At 48.2% G+C, this 11,773-nt stretch overlaps 1 long non-coding RNA gene across 1 annotated transcript; it reads left to right on the forward strand.

Moving 5' to 3' along the window:
* Positions 1-6,833: 6,833 nt before the first annotated feature.
* LOC140846742 (uncharacterized) lies at positions 6,834-11,635 on the forward strand. Its single transcript, XR_012126118.1, has 3 exons — positions 6,834-7,098; positions 7,717-7,899; positions 10,445-11,635. It is a non-coding gene; the product is annotated as an uncharacterized lncRNA (long non-coding RNA).
* Positions 11,636-11,773: the final 138 nt, after the last annotated feature.

Here is an 11,773-nt window from a genome sequence, read left to right on the forward strand (position 1 = left end):
AAAGCTACAACCCTGAAGGGGAAAGGCCCTTGCTCCCTGCTGAGGGAGGAGCCTGCTCAGGCCTCACCCCTCCCTCCAAGGGACCCTCAGTTCCAGAAGTCACCTGAGGGGACAGTGAGGCTGGACCCAGAGGTACTTCCTGGAGCTGGGCCCTTGGCTGGCCTCTTGGCCTGAGCAACTCTGGCCACTCACTTTCTCTCATAAGGTCCCATTGATTTTGCCTGGTCTTTTCTCAACTTCTTTGCTGCATCTGACCCGAATCACTGTTGTAAGGAAATAGCTTTTTAAATTAACAATAAATCACAGACCCATTAAGGGCTGGTAGGGAGGAGTACTGTGGCGTTCCCATCTCCCCGCTGGGGCTCACTCCTGTTAACAGCTGTTGTCTCCACCTTGTTGCCCCAGGGGAGGGAGGCTTCCTCTCTGAAACTCTGATAATAATAGCTAACATATTCTTCTTGGTGCTAGGCAAGCATTTCCTCATTTAATCCACAACTTTATGAAGTGGGTCCTATAACTATCCCCATTTTACAGAAGAAAAAACTGAGGATCAGAAAGGTTAAGTAACTTGCACAAAATCACCCAGTAACAACACAAAAGAAGTCAGATTTCCAGAGCAAAAGTGAGCAATTCCAGCAAAGATTTGGTTGGGATCCTGGGTGACCACATCCTTACCACTCCATGTCAGGCTTTCCATTTCCCAGCACAATGGTTGTCTCGCTGACCCCTCTTCCACCACTTGGTCTCCCAGCCCTTCCAGAATAAATGGCCACCACCATTGTCCCCCTTATTCAAGCCTCACAGGCCCTCTAGGGCTCCCCCACTGGGTTTTGGTCTTGCTCATTCTGAGCCAGGGCCCTCCGCTGAGACTGGTCTTTGTCCTAGAGTGTAGGGACTGAGCCACAATCACCTCAGTACCTGAAGTGCCTGGGCCTGGCCCAGCTTCACACTTCAGCACCTGCGAACCCCTGGGGCCTCATGCACCCAACAGCCACACTCTCTCAGAGCTTCGCTTGAGCAATTTCTTTGAGCACATGCCTGGCTCCTTCCCCCAGCCCTAAATCTCACTAATCCTCCTCACTTTATGTTTCTAGCTTTATTATGGATAATTTAAAACATATGCAAAAATAGACAGAATAATGTAATGCACCCCTATGAACCCATAATCCAGACCCAACAACTCTAACACATGGCCAGTCCTGCTCCATCTGTAACCACACTCACTCCCCCTTCCCATATAATTTTGAACTGAATCCCAAACATTAGATGACTTCACCCACAAATATTTTGCTGAGCATCTCAAAGATAAGGACATATATACATATGTATATACTCAGTCATATGGTAATATTCTATTTATGCACACATATACATGTACATACATTCCATGTTATATACATGCACATGTATATATATGAAACAATATTACCATTTTCATACCCCCCAACAGATATTTAGCAATAATACCTCAACATAATAAAATATCCGTCCAGCCAATTCCTCATAACGTTATCTGCTATGGACTGAAGGGTGTCCTCTCCAAATTTACATATTGATGCCTTAACCCTCACTGCCGCTATATTTGGAAATAGGTCCTGTAGGAGGTAACTAAGGTTAAATGAGATCATAAAAGGGGGTCCTCTTAGTCTGGGGAAAGGAAATCCCAGGGCAAAATACCTCTAAAAACCGAAATCAGTCAAAGAGAGAAATAAAGTTTAAAATCTGTTTATTGCTCACAAACTCCAGTCGGGTCCCCTCTCTTTTTCCAAAGCAAAACTGGCTCTCCCCCTCACCTCTCAGGTACAAATAAGCCCTCTGTAGCCCAGGTAATTATCCATTAATAAGGAGATGAACCTCTCTCCACCCCTGAGGAATGATACAAATGCACTAAAGCCATACTTCCTTCCACCTCTGAACGCCTATTGATATGCAGATGTACTAAAGCCAGGTGAGATGCTCGGGAAATGTTACAATTTTGCCCACAGGTCCTAATCCGACAGTATTTGTGGCCTTACAAGAAGAGGAAGACATCTCTGTCTCTACAACCTCTCCATCCACATACCCACACACACTTCCAGGAAAGGCCATGTGAGGATAAGTGGCCATCCACAAGCCAGGAAGAGAGGCCTCATCAGAAATGGAGCCCTGCCAGACTTTGATCTGGGACTTCAAGCCTCCAAAACTGTGAGAAATAAATTTCTGTTGTTTTTAAGCCTCCCAGTCAGTGGAATTTTGTGATGGCAGCCTGAGCAGACTAATTCACAATTATTTTAAAACATCAGGATCCAGTAAGGTCCACATGTTATAATGACGTGATTGGATTCATCCTTAAATGCCATTTCTTCCTGGATGGCCTCCGAGGCCCTGGGAGGCCCCCCTCTCTTGATGCTCCTTAAGTCCGAGGAGAGGAAAACCCAGGGCAAAATACCTCTAAAAACCGAAATCAGTCAAAGGGAGAAATAAAGTTTAAAATCTATTTATTGCTTACAAACTGCAGTCTGGGGCCGTTTCTCCCTCCCGCTCTGGCAGAAGCAAAACCGGCCCTTCCCTCACATCTCAGGTACAGATAAGCCCTCCTTGCCCAGGTAATTACCCATTGATATGGAGATGAACCTCTCTCCACCCCTGAGGAAAGACACAAATGCACTAAAGCCGTGTATTTCTTTCCACTTCTGAATGACTATTGATATGCAGACATACTGAAGCCAGGCGAGATATTCTGGAAATATTACAATTTTACACACAGGCTCCTTCCCCTTGCCTGCAGTCCCCTGTTTCTTCTGCCTCCCACCAGCCCACGCTGGCTCCTGCACACAGGGCCTGGGCATAGGCATTATTATCTGGCTGCTCCAAGCCCAGCCCAGGATGAACACAGACTAGGAAGGAGAGCACATCTGGGTGTCCAGGAACAGGGGAATGGTAGGACATGGGTCTGAGGGGACCTCCGGAGCCTAGCCCTGGCAAGCTTTGTCTGCTGAGCTGAAGTGCTTGCGAAATAAGGGGAGTGGGTACAGGATTTTAAGAGGAGGAACTTCTGATCTGATGGGCATGAACACATCTCCACTGAGGGGGTGAATTCTCCATTTTGGGGCCTTGGCATAGATAAGCCTCATGGAATCTCTCTGTTTCTCTGCTTTCAAGCACTAAGGAGGCTGAAAAAGCTCAGGTCCCTGCAGCCCGGACGGGGGAAGAGGGAGGGAAGGAGGGGCGCCTAAGCAGGGACTGAGGGACCGGGCAGCCACGTGGCTGGCTGGAAAGAAGCTCTGTCCCATGCAGTGGCGGCTTTGTGTGCAGATTGGGGCACCCAGAGGGCCTCTCTCTGGCAGCCTTGGGGTGGCATGGGCCATTGGGCGCTGCCACAGAACTGTCAGAAAATGGGAGCTAGATGTTGCACTCACATGTGTGGGTAGTTTGTATGTATATGTAATATGCACATGTGTGCATGTATTTGTGTGATGTGTAGTGTGTAGTATATCAGGTGTCTGGTGTGTATGTGGCATGTGTGGTGTGTACATATGTGTATAAATGGTACACATATGTATGGGGGGGGTGTGTAGAGAGAATCTCCATGGGGTTGTGAGGGTGTAGCTTTTTCAGGGGAGAGTGAGGACTTCCCAGAGGAGCATTTATCCCCAGTAAGCCAAGGCACAGGAGGGGACAGGCTGACATGTTCCCAAGGCTCCCCCTTCCCCCCAACCCGGCCCCCAGTCTCAGCCAAGCACAGCACCTGCGAGAGCTAACAGCCTGTGACAGAGGCCTGTGAGAGATGGACCTCTGAGTGCCACGACAGGCTCCAGGGAAGGAGCAGGCAGCCAGCTGAAACCTGTTCCTGCAGCTGGGGCAGCCCTCCCACCCCTCCCCAGGGCTGCCTCACAGCCCCCACTCCCCCTGGCCTTCAGGAGGTCCTGGGTGGGGGCTGGCTGGGTGGCATGTGGTGGGCCAGGCCACACCACCTGTGCCCATGGGAGGGCTGAGGCTGCATCTCTAGTCCCCAACTAGGAGAGAGGCAGCTGAAAAAATAACTTCCCTCCGCAGACCAGTTAGGCTTGTCACCTCCCCAAAAGCCAGAATTTTCCCACTCTGTCCCTTGCTGAAAACCCCACCATTTTCTGAGGCTTTCTTCTGAGAGGTCTTGGTGCTGCGTGCCCCTTTAGTGGGTGTGGGTGCCAGGCCTCAGGTAGCCGTCTGCCTTCCTGCTGTTCACCTTTTCCAGGAAGATTCCTGATTTGGGCTGCTGTGTACCCCTGCCCTTTGTGGTCTGGGCATTTCTAAGCTTTATTGTCAGTCTGCGAGATGTAATTATTCAGAGCCATTCAGCACTGTGACGAACAGAGGGGGGCCAAACCAAGCCCCCTAACGTGTGCTAGCCGAGGGCTGGCTGCCTGATGGAGAGGCTGCTCTGAGGGTGCAGAGATGGCTGAAACACAAAGACAGCGGACGTGTGTCAGCCTTGACGTGGGTGGCCTGGAGGACGTCAGGGAAGAACATAAACAGCTCTTTCTTCTTCGGCGTGTGAACGATTTAGTTTCAAAGTTGGCATTCTCAGGGATTGGGTAAGGCTTGTGCCAGGCCCTGGCACCCACCTCACTATTCAGGAAGGACTCAAGGTCACCAGACGCAGACAGCAGGTGGGGCCCAATGTGCAGGAGGCATAAGATATGCTCGGGGGAGGTTGGAAGGGGCAGAGGGGGAATTGTGTTTCTGGGGGAGGAGAGGGGAGAAGGCAGAGCCAGGGCTGGGGTCTGGGCAGGAAGGCGCCAGAAGGCAGGCAGCAAGGCCAGGCCAGAGCCCAGGAATGGTGCCAGGCCATGCCTGAGGAGGCGCCCAGAGTGCAAGCACATGGCCAGCATGTGGGCCTTCCCCCCGGGTCAGGCTCTTTTTATCTCCAAATAGCTGTGGACCTTTCTCAGGACTGCTGGGCTCCCCCCAAGTAGCTCACTGAGAAACACGAGCAGTTTGGAGAGAGTTCACAGGTTTCCAAGTAGAAAAAGAACAAATTGTGCTTGCACAGCCAGCTGCCTTGCCCACTAGTGACTTTGCTCACAGGATCCACTTGCCAACCTGAGCTACCTCTTCCCGTCCTCCTGCCCAAGAGCAGGAGCTCCTCTCTGCCTGTGACTCCACCGCTAATGCACCTGCTCTGCTCCCAAGCTCCTCTTCACCTGTTTCCGGGAGAGCTGCTCTAAAACTGGTCACACTGAAGCTCACCAAAATCCACTTCTGCTGTCAAAGAGCCACCTGATTCCTCCCTTTCTCTCTTTCCTTTCCTTTCTCCCAAGTGCTAGGAACTTGGGAAAATACGACAAACAATGCTCTTAATTCTTACCTAAGGACTTTACAAGACCCTGAGAGGATAGGACCTTGGCTTCTTTGTCCCTGTGTCCCCAGAAGTTAGTACAGTGCCTGTCACATAGTAGGCCCTCCACAAATCCTGTCTGAGTAGGGAGCTGGACACATAGGAAGGGCTGTGGAGAGTGCAGGGTTCTCTTTTCCCCAACTTCTGCCTTTCTGAGTCTGGCTTTTGGTCTCCCCCGCCACACTGCCCACCTTGACCAGGTTCTGTTAAGCCCTCGCCCTGCGTCCCCTTCCTCCCTGGGGTCTTTCTTGTGCACACTAGTTTTCCTCCCATCCCAGGGCTCAGGGCTCTGATGTGAGGGAGCCACTGCTCTCCCATTCCCAGTCCCCCACCGGATAGGAAAGAAAGCGCCTGGCATGTGGTAGATGCTCAATAAATATTAGCTGAATGTCCACTACTCCTGCCTCAGTTTCCCCACTCTTTTCAAAGGCCACCTTCCTCTGGCCTACATTAGGGATTTATCTAGTTTATGTCTCTGGGTGTTATAGCCAAGGACCAAATTCCCTGAACTCATTTCCACTACTCTCCCCTCTCTCTCTCTCTGCTCTGGGCACTTGGCCTCCTCTCTGCTCTCCAACCTGACAGACTCCGACCTCGGGGCCTTTGCGGTTGCCATTCCGCCTATCTAGAACTCTATTCCACCAGACAGCTGCATGGCTCACTTTCTTGCCTCCTTCAAATCTTTGCATAAATGTCACCTCACCAAGGCCTTTGCTTACCCCCACGTACTCCCCAAATTGCAATACCACCACATACTCCCAGCACTCCCCCTCGCTTTATTTTTCTCATTTCTTTCCTATATATTGATTTCTTTATTATGTTTATTGTCTGTCTTCCTCACCAGAATGTCAGCTCCATGAAGACAGGCATTTTTGTCTATTTTGCTTACTGTTATAACCCCAGCATCTATACTAGTGCCTGGCATGTGGTAGATGCTCAATAAATATCAGTTAAAAGAACCAAAGGGAATTTTTGCTTTCTGTTTCTCCTGAGCTCTCATGGGGCAGAAGCTCCAGGGTGCCCACCTTCACCGTGAGCCAAAGTTGATCCTGCCTCTGGCTCCTGCTGGAACCCCAGTCTGTCTCTCAGACAAGCTGTAGCTGGCGTGGGGGTGAGCAAGCCACGCCTCCCTCACTGCCGTGCTCCTTGATTAGAGGCTGGAATGGGAATTACAGCCTGCCCATGTAAGAGAATTTCATACTGCATGTGATTTTCACCCAATCCAAGGTAAAAGCACCTTAAATAGTGCCTTCCTGGAAAAAAAAAAAAGTTGCACACTAAAATTATTTCTAGAGCTTCTCTAAAACATTTTAATTTTCAAACTCCATCCCCAGAGATTCTCAGTCAAAAATCTGGGCTGGGGGCTGGGCTTTCTTTAACTCCCTTAGTGATTCTAATGTTCATCTAGGATTGAGAGTCAGGGGTTTTTCAGGCAATGTCCTAGCCAGCCTCTGGTGTCCCAGGGTGTCCTAAGTCCTGTTGAGCATCCGGAGTGAGCGTGGGTGCCCCAAGAGGCCAAATCCGGTTCCTCCAACTAGGGGCTAGTGGGTGTGCATGGACATCCTTCAGCTCACCCAGCAGGTAACTGTCCACACACACAACACCCCTGAAGCTCTGAAGTAAAGGCTTGGTGCAGTGGTGTGCCGGAGTCAGCTCCTACCGGCTTGCAGAAGTCAGCTATGCACATCTTTTCCCAACGCCACACTCAGCGACATGACATCAGCAGCTTGAAGTCAGCCATGGTAAGAGTATTTCCACCACATGAATCATCAGGTGCTACAAATTAGAATTTTTCCCCTAGAGAGACAGTTATTAAGCATACCAGCACCTCTGCATATAAGGATTAAGGCTGGCAATTGCTGATTGGGAAGCAATGGAGAAGGAAGGAGTTTTGTTTTCTACTTATGTAAGAATTCACATGAATGTGTGCAGCAAACATTTTGACAGCATCTTTAGAGCCCCTAGATAGCCACTAAGAGGAAACAGCAAGGATCTTAGTCCTGGGATGTTTTTTTCCTTAGTTAAGGAATAATGGCCATACAATAAAATGCCCGGATTGTTAGAGTACAGTTTAGTGAGCTTTGGCTAGTATATCCACTCAGTAACCACACTTTCCCCCAGAAAGTTCCTCTTGCTATTTCCTCCATCATAGGCAACCACTGTTCTGATTTTTATTACAAATTAATTTTAGAACATTATACAAATGGAACTGTACAGCAGGTCCTCTTATATGTCTGGATTATTTCACATAGAGCAATGCTTTTGAGGCTCATCCATGCTGTTGCCCATATTGATAGCTCACTCCTTTTCAATGCTGAATAGTCTCCCATTGATGGTATCATCTCTATCCCCAAACTCAGCCAGACACTGGACAAGGGCCCATTCATGACTGATTTTTACTGACTGCTGCAGAAGAAAACTGCTTCCCACCTTTTAGGACAAACAGACCTTGGGTGCAAGAGTCTTAGTCAGAAACACTTTCTCCACCAAGAGAAAAATGACAGAGCAGAACACAAACCAGGCAGTTGACTGCGTGACACCAGGTGAGTGCTGCACATGGAGGCCCCACATCTCCTCTTCACTCTTGTAAGCTACTTCCCAAGGCCGTGGGGCCTCTCAGTCCTCAAGTGTTCTTCCACGTTTCTCTTGGAAGCCTTAGTGATTCTTCATGTCTATTCATTTCTGGGGACCTGCACAGAATCCATGCCAGATTCCCTGAGATGATAACAGTTACCAGGTACCTTCTTTTAGCACCTTGGGACAAGAGGGGTTTCCTGAATTGAGTGGCTCGAATTTGGCACAGTACTCTGCTCCCTTAATTCAGAGAGTCCCCTGGGGCAGGAATTGGTGGGCTATCACCAGCTAGTGAGAAGCCCCCATTACTTCTTGGGCAGAAGCAGTTCCACACTAGCAAGGTAACCTGTCTTGTACAGAAACTGGTTGGATTGTACAAACAAAGCACTACCCACAAAGAAAGGAGTGATGGGAGGCTGGGAAAATATTCAAAGCAATGGAGAAAATTGTCAGATCCAAGATGAGGCTTTCCTCCTGCATGTTTTGGCACTAGTAACAGCCAACATATATAGAGTGGTGGCTCTGCCACTCTGTCACATTCCTTATCCCCAGTTCTTATCGCACACCAGGGGAAACTGATGCTCAGAGAAGCTCATGGGCACACAGCAATGCCAGGATTCAGAGCCAGACACCTTTGACTCCAGATCTCCCATTTCCTTCAGGTGGTAGGCTGTTTCTAAGTCAGCAACTGCGGAGCTCCCAAGGCTGAAGGTGGTCTATAGAGAGTGTAATCTCAGGGGGGAGTGATGACCCTTTAAGGAGGTGAGAAGGTATGAAGAAGTGGAGGAGGAATACCAGAGTGAGTCCGGCATTAGGCTGTTCCTCTGGCTCACATGGGCATGGTGCCTGCCTCAGGAGCCATTAGTAGATGTGGGCTGCCAGGGAGCGTGTCGTGGCTGCTGAAATCTTGCTCTCTTCACAAACCATGGATCTAGCAGGCCTTCGTGTCAGCAGCACCCTTGAAGTGACTGGCCTGTCTGAGAGCAGATGCTGGACGCCTAGTGTCATTGCACAAAACAGGTTACCTTGCTAGTGGGGAACTGCTTCTAGTGTCATTGCTCCAGACACCTGTCCATTCTCTGTCTGACCTCTGGTTAAGACTGTGGCACGTCACATTCAGGCAGATCTGGATCTGAATCCTGGCTATGCCTCTAGTTAACTGTTTGACACTGGGAAAGTTACTTAACTTCTCTGGGTCTCTGTTTCTTCACCTGTGGAGTGAGGATAGCCATTGCAACCCTGGCCTCATAGTGTAATAATAAATGGAGTTAATGCCTGTAAAGGCAGTAGCAACCGCATTAACCCTACCCAGGGATTCAGGACAGAAGGCAGGCCAGTGCTCCCACCACCTGCCCCACACTCCAGGCAAGCAGGTGAACAGAAGCAGCAGCCTTTGGTCTCAGAACTAATAAACAGGGAGCTTAGCTCCAGACAAGCCCATCTTCTTTACACCAATCTTCTTCTCATCCTCTCTGACACCTGGTGTGCCTGAACTTTCATGTTGACCTTGGCATTCCATCAGATTCACTCCTGATCTGGTTAGTATGATGTCAACCGGGTTGCAATTGTGGGTATTTAACCATTTTGTATTCTCTTTTCGTTGTAACATTAGCTCCCTACAGGATTCCAGGGATTGGTGATCTATATACTTGACAATTCTCAAGGTCTATGAGAGTCTTATTTTCTGTTAATTTTCTGCTATTTGTTTGATCTACTTTGAGCATATGCATCTGCACAAACTTTTCATTCTGTAAGTGGTGCTGCCATAAACAACTTGACACAATTTTAAAAGTATTTTTGCTTATTCATTTATTTTCTAGGAACCATGTAGTAGGTTCCTATCATGCACCAGTGACTGTGCCACCCATGAACTGGGCAGTCTCTACTCTCAAGGAACTTGCAGTCTAACGAGGGAGACTAAGAAGAAAGCAGGCAGCACAGAGCAGTGTTGTTAAAGGCTGTGGGGTGATAACTGCACAGGGTAATGTGACCACGGTGGGGCACTAACCCCAGCTCAGAGCTAACAGCTCTATGCCTCTAAACAGATTGTTAGGTTACTTAGCAGAGGGACAGCTAAGCAAGTTTCTTTCATTCAATCATTTCAGAAAGTATACTTTTCATTTCTAGATTTCACTTCATCTGTTTGATTCATTTTCAAATATACCTGTTCTTCTTTCACAATGCCCTTTTCTTTTCTTTAGTATTTTCGATTCTTTATCTTTGCCTTCATTTGAAAAATAGGTTTTCCCCCTTAACAATTCTTTCAGGCTGCCCTATTCCATCAAATTCCTGGAAGAATTAATCCCCCCATTTTGCCCGGTCACTCTCACAATGGAATCTTTTTGAGTGGTTTGTACTTTCTTTTTATTGTGAGGATTTTTTTTCTTCCTCTTGGTGTCCCTGGAACCTTGGGTTGTGGAAATACAGCTTTGGTAATTCCACATTTGCTTCTGCTCTGTTTCCTAGGGGTTTAACTGCTTTAACTGACCTATTTTTTTAAATTTTGTATCTCAGTTGTTCAATCACTTAAAATCAATGCACTGAACACTTACTGTATATGCACATCCCACCGTATTTGGTGCTGAGCAAGATACAAAATAACGCAAGACAACACAGTGCCTTACATGGAACTACAGTCTGAAAGGACCAAATAAACACAAAAAGGTGACCATGTAAAGCAGAGTGAAATGCCCACGATGAACACAGTCAAGCTCAGAAGGAGTAACAGTCGAAAAACAGGGAAGAGAAAAATAGAGAGGAAGAACCCAGAGGAGAAGGTTTGTGTGAGGAACCCTCATCCCCAACCCCCAAACTGGAAACCTGACTTCTTCTGGGTGGAAACTTATTATGGTGCTTTAATGTTAGATGAGGCAGTGGATGAATTTGACTTTAAGGTCCCAGTTAAGAAAGCTAAATCAGAATCCAGGCAAAAGGAAATCCTTCAAGTGTCCTGGGGGCAGGAGGTGAGTTTGATGAAGAAAGTTATGTTGGAAGGAGGAAACAGTAACTTGAAAGGGCTAGCAGGCTTTTTAGGGATTCAGAACAGAACAAACCTGGGTTAGGGAGGCCGAGGAGAGGGAGACAGGCAGGGAGGGAGGAAGACCAGCAGGATTCAGCAGGGCAAAGTGTATAGAATATTTGTTGTCCGGAGTGGCAAGGAGGGAGGTGGATTTTTAGGGGGCAATGCAGGAAGGGAATCAATCGGGAAGGGCAGACTGCAGGAAACCTGGACTAAGTGGTCAGAAGGCAGATGTCTATTCTGAACAACTTTCTCACAAGGAACACAGGATAAGCAGGGGTAAAGGGACCAGGCCCCCCCATTGCTTCATCCCTGCAGACTCTAGGATACTCGATTGCTTTCCTTACTGTTTTAACAGAAAACTTTAGTACCTGCACAAACAGCAGGGCACTTATTCTAGGCGTTAGTGGGTGGGCACATTTACAAACAAATACAGCGCTAGCTGTAACAAATTCTTTTTCCTCGCAGGATTGCTGGATCATACACTTGAGTTAACATGTTGCAAAGCACTTTAAAAAGAGGCACATAGTAAGTGCGATTTAAGGGTCAGTTATTGTTACTCATTTTCATTAACGAAGATTAGACTTTTGGTGCCTAGGACAGGGCCTAAATATGCTCACACTGAGTGATTAAACCCTCATCCTCTAGTGAGGGAGATTGGCAAATACCTTACGACCAAACCCATTTTCTAACCGTAGGCTCTCAGGGAGGTTCGCGAAGGTTCAACTGCAAAGGAGGGTGAGCACAGCCGCTGAGGGGCGACTGGATTTGGTCTGGTGAGGAGAGGAAAAGGGTAAGACACAACTGGAGACCGTAAAAGGGTT

This window comes from Manis javanica, chromosome 16, assembly GCF_040802235.1.
Source record: "Manis javanica isolate MJ-LG chromosome 16, MJ_LKY, whole genome shotgun sequence".
Classification (NCBI taxonomy): domain Eukaryota; kingdom Metazoa; phylum Chordata; class Mammalia; order Pholidota; family Manidae; genus Manis; species Manis javanica.